Consider the following 6196-nt stretch of genomic DNA (forward strand, 5'->3'; position numbering starts at 1 on the left):
ATATACGAACTGAGTTGCAGTTGTTGGAACGAATGATTCTCTCCGCAAGGTAGTGCACATACACTCGTCATAGCCTTAGTATTCATTGAATACCTGTTATTTCACGGGGCTAGTTCATTTCTGACATCGCCTTGTAAATATCAGGTCCCTATAACGTTGGGACTCAATTTCCAAAAATATCAAAATGCTTAAAGAAAACTTGTTTCACTTGATCAATTTCATTACTACTACGTTCAAAGCATCATTTCCACCAGTTACTTAATTATGTTTTCATTATTATGCCAATGAATTACAAATGGGTAATACGTAGTCGTAGATTACACAGTTCTTTAAACGTGGCGATGTGCGGAAAGATTGTTAACTGAACAATTCAGTACACAAAAATGTCACATCAAAAACTGTTTAACATCGGGACATTGCGGTTACGAAACGAGCAACTTGTTTCTACTTGCGGAGCTGGGTTTATTTTTCAGAATGAGGACTGGTCATGGTGAAATTATGTAGTTACGTAAGTTTCATACGAAACTATAGTCATCAACCCAGGTATTCTCATAGGTTTAACAAATTAACTAGCTGTACCACCCACGAGTTGCATGTTTTTGTTATTGTGAACAATGAGTGCTTCATGTATATGAATTTGTATATGATATTATTTGAATTATATAGTATTATAGTATTTTGCATCAGTGTGCGTGCCAAAAAACGTACCAAAGTAAACGTACCTTTTATCCGAAACCAATGTAAATAATTTGACTTCATTAAATATTAAGTATAAACAAAAGTATAAAATAAAAAGTATAGGACTTTGCGCTCATAAGCATGGTCGGGCGTAGTCTGATAAACGCACATACAAGATCGCCGCCAGTGTTAGAAGATGGACAGTTTTTCGCTTTTGATAACTTCACCGCTGATGATCTAAACATTGAAATTCCAGCAGGTTAAATACTGAATATATTTATTGGAGGAAGCAAATAAAAACAATATTTGTTAATGTTCATTAATGTTAGTAAAATATAAGAATATAACTTCATTATGAAATATACCATGAATAATTCGAGTACCAGCAGTGGGCTACTGCTGATAGAAATATGTGTAATTAATAAATAAAGACCTCAATGAATGTCTCCCTAAGCTTGTATCCAAATATAATATGCTTGAAGTGAAAAATTGTTTATAGTACCCCCTTGTAATAATTGCTTACCTATAAATTGCGGAAATTCAAAGAACAACAATAATCCCTCAACGCTCTGTGACATAATAATAAACTTGCTACTATGCAATGATTTGTGAATTCACAAACATGTACAATATTTGCAAGACACACTGTATCAGAAATACCGTTTGTCTGCAATTCCATGGTTGTAATTGTGTATCTTTGTAGGCCTGGCTTTGCACCCTGCTGAGATTGTAGAATAAACAGTGCCACATTTGCTCACATGGAAATTATCGAACCTTGCCGAATGAAGTAATGTTTTTTCTAGGCCTAAATTTTAAAATGTGATAATGCAATTGGAAACACACTATGATTGAATTGTACTCTCGTAAAATAAAGATATTACATTAGTTAAGCTGATTTCGCCATAAACAATAATGCATATTCATGAACATATAAAACAAAATGTGGAAGGAAATTACTAATTCTACTTGATTAATTTTCAAAACGTAACATCTGTAATTATTTTGAAACTGGGATGTTTGTGGATGAATTATAATTATTTGTGGCCGGTTGAACAGAACAGTGCGCCCGTGAGTGTGGCATATATAAAATCAATTTATCCGGTCACAAAACGAAATAATTATTTTCACCAATGTTCACTCGCGTTTCGCAATATTATATTGTTTAATCATTACCATAGAAACTGCAGTCGTCTAGGAGAGTAATTATCGTAATTGCACCGACAGACTCATCACGATTAATAATGCACTTTATGTTTTTTTATAAGCATTTAAGCGCATAATTAAAGAGCATGACGATAACACATAAAAATTCTTATAAAAGTGCTCTCTAATGATACCGGAAATACAATGTGCAGTCGCCTAAATAAACTTTGATCCTGTGTTGGTTTTCATGTATTAAAGTTAGCTGTTATAACACAGACGAATGACATTATTTGGATTTATCTGATAACACCTGTTGAGCTAGGATAATGCATATGTACAATATTATTAAGATACAGTAACCCCATGTATGAATGTTTTATTTCAAAATCAGAAATATAATTTAATATAATACTCCATTTAGTTAGTACTAGTTTTTATTCTTGAAATGATGATTGCGCAGTTGATACGAATGCAGAAAGCGGATTGCTCTTGAACTCTCTAGTCAAGAAAACACTCACACTGAATAGACCCATAGGAATACACGTTAATTTCTCAGAGATAGTCAAGCATTTATTTCATATCCCACCAACCGCAATGGTGTAAGCAGGCAACACAATTCACCAGCTCTCCGTCCCCGGATAGGTTGCCAACTCATCATACATTTTCAAACACTGCGTAAAATTTGCGTGATTCAGGTTATACAATGTTTATCTAGCGGAGAGAAAGAAAAAACGACGTATCCGTGCCTATAAAAGCCCATACGTAGAAAATCTTGTGCAACATTCTTTGTATACCAATATGGCGTTTGTCAATAATGTTATGTACTAAATGTAGAATATAGGCAACGTATTACATCCAATCTGTAGATATAGGTTTATGAAGTGTATTCCTATCATAGGGATATCGATAGCAAGTCTAGAGTATAGATACTACTTAGATCCTCAATGAATGACATAGTTGCAAATCTTTTTTCAGAGATTATACATGCTATTTAGATCCACAAAACATGTTCCATCACGTAAGCTGCGAGGGTAAATTAGCTGTACAGAGATGCAGTTCGATATCCATGGCAACTCAGTAGTATATATGATATTAAGATCCGGAATACACGTGAGAATATAGTTGATTGTCTAAACTATTTTTTGCAGAGGCGTGGCTCTATATTGATTGATTGAAGTATAGATAGAAAGAGTATACTATGTAGTGAATTGTAATACGTGTCGTCCAAGTAATGTTCAAGGAATATTTTGTGAGCTTTGTTTTCAAGCATTCTGTCTAGCCAAGGATTATTGAGTTCTGTGCCGGAGCATATAACGTAGATAACTGCATGTTTAATTTGGTATGTACGTTAGAGTATACATAATCCATCGTCGTTGAAGGTAACTAATACAAGCCTTCGTGAAAATGTTCTTTTGAATGAACCAACGCAGAACATTGTAATACATTTAAGATTTATTCTTGGACAAATATCCGATGTTACATTTCAGTAGTCTAAGTTTACATTTCGTCTGACGTGTATTTTTTTAGACAGTAGAGAAACTGGGTTCTTGAAATAACAGATCTTACTATTAGAAAAATAGTCTTTATTTAATTTAACAACATATTGAAGGCCTTAAACAAAATTTAAAAAAAGCCTTAATTGGGTTCTTTGTCTGTCGAAACCATTACGAGTAAATACATAATTAAGTTACAATATAAATAAACCAGCATATCCAATTCCAGAAATTGTATAGGTTATTTATCTAGGTCATGGACATATATGTGTATCACGTGCATAATTATAAGTAATTGCAATTTTCCGTTGTAAATGATAACAGTATTAGTAGTAGTTTGATCAAGTCATTTTCGACATTCTAATTTTCATCAGTAGTTAACAGGTGGTATTCAATAATCATCGGGATGGATTTCGAGGCTTTGATGTTACTCTCTTATATCGCTCATTAAAGTGCAATTAGAGAAAATTACATGACATCACGTTTTGAGCGTTTGCGTTAATTTTTTTTATTAAGTTTCTAAAATAATATTAACCTGATACGAAACGTGAAAAAAGCATGATCACACGCGATCGAAGGACCTATACGCAATATACTTCTCGATGATGTGCTGTGTTACTGTGACTACCACGTAACAGCATCGTTCTGTACTCAACGTGGACAACGTATACACCAGTATATATGTTTGTACGTCCTACTGTTGACGCTTTCTTCGTTCACAATTCAATGTGTTGTATTTGTATTCAGTGTCAGGAATATAGGTAATATAAATATGTTGGGAGGGGATAAAATTGTCTGACTGAATTTAGTCTTGCGTTATTTATCTTCTTGTCAATTTCAACTATCTTTTACGACTACCACGGGGTGGCTAGAAATGCTGTACGGATGCCTAGATACATTTTACGTTTGTGTAATTTAAGTGTCTATTTAAATGATGGGTCAGACATCCATTGTTGGATTGGTATAGTCCAGAGAACATATCGTCTTGTCGGGGAATTTTAATACCGAGTAAGTGCACCTAGACATTGATACCTATAAAACTAAGCCTTCATCGCATGCTCGGGGCGATTCCATCTGGCGTAACCACGTTGAACATCATTGTCTGAAGCTCGTACACAACTAATGCAGAAAAGTTACATGGCGGTAGTCCGATAGATAAATTTCAAACACAGACAAGGGAGGGCAGTGGTTATAATTAGTTGAAATGTTTTCGTTGTGGTCGTTTTGGTCATCAACGTGAAAGTGTTTTGCGACTCATTCTGCAACTGGAAAGGGTTAGACTGTTGCAGCCTGTGTTCAGGGGTAGTAGGCGAGGATGTGCGAGCTGAGGTGTCAGATTTTAATATGCCAGTCACTGAGGGTGTTGTGAATGGCCATAAGATCAGGGATTTGGGGGTTACTGGCTGTTCGGGTGTAGTTATCAGAAATAGTTTGGTACTGCTCTCACAGTTCAATGGTTCAACTCGTAAATGTTTAATGATCGATGGTTCATATATGATGGCAACTAAGGCAAATGTACACGTCACCACACCATATTACACTGGCCTTGTAAAGGCAGAATGTATGAGTAATCTACTGTATGATTTGTTATCGGTTATATCCCTGAGGTTAAGGGGCCCCAGGAGCTCTGTGTGAATCATACATGTGAAATCGGCAAGATTGAAAGTTGTGACAGACACGAAGTTTCTAATACAGGTGGTTTAGGTATAATTCCTGGTGACCTGAAGGAGGTCACAGATAATATACCCCAAGGGGACAGTCAGTCCAGTGGCGAACACGCGTCGCGCATGATAGCTGGGCCTACTGTTGGTGGTGAAATCTCACGTCAGCCCGGCAGAGGGCACGTGGCAAATATGGTCGACATTTCAGAACAGGGCCCGGAGAGTTGTACGAATGCAAATCTGCCGAGTAACCCCTGTGAAAAGGTCGATGGTGGTGAAATTCCACATCATGCTGAAAAGAATCAGCTGACGAATATTGGTTCGGTTTCTCCTTGTTAGTTTTATCCAACAATTGATATATGAACTGAGTTGCAGTTGTTGGAATGAATGATTCTGTCCGCAAGGTAGTCCACATACAATCGCCAAAGCCCTCGTATTCACTGTATACCATTCCACTGAGCTAGTTCATTTCCGACATCGCCTCGTAAACATCAGGTCTCTATAACGTTGAGACTCAATTACCAAAAACATCAAGTTGCTTAACGAAAACTGGTTTCATTGCTACTACGTTCAAAGCATTATTTCCATCAGTTACGCAATATGTTGTCATGATTATGCTAATTAAGTACCGATGGTATATTCAAATTCAAATATGTAACAACTTGCTACTATGCAATGATTTGTGAATTCACAAATATGTACAATGTTTGCAATACACATTGTTTTAGAGATACTGTTTTTCTGCAATTTCATGCTGGCAATTTTGTATCTGTGCAAGTCCAAAAGTGCATAACTAATTTTACAGGCCTGGTTTTGTACCCTGCTGAGAGTGTAGAATAAACAGTACCGCATTTGCTCACACGGGAATTAACGAACCTTGTCGAATGAAGTTATTTTTTTCTATGCCTAAATTTTAAAAGATGATAATGTATGAGGAAACACACTATGTTTGAATTGTACTCTCGTAAAATAAAGATATTACATTAGTTAAGCTGATTTCGCCCGCGACAAGAATGCATATTCATGAACATATAAAACAAAATGTGGAAGGAAATTGCTAATTCTACTTGATTAAATTCAAAACGTAACATCTGTAATTATTTTGCAACTGGGATGTTTGTGGATGAATTATAATTATTTGTGGCCGGTTGAACAGAACAGTGCGCCCGTGAGTGTGGCATATATAAAAACAATTTATCCGGTAACAAAACGAAATAATTA

This window comes from Saccoglossus kowalevskii, chromosome 22 (genome assembly GCF_978046115.1).
Source record: "Saccoglossus kowalevskii chromosome 22, keSacKowa6.1, whole genome shotgun sequence".
Classification (NCBI taxonomy): Eukaryota; Metazoa; Hemichordata; class Enteropneusta; family Harrimaniidae; genus Saccoglossus; species Saccoglossus kowalevskii.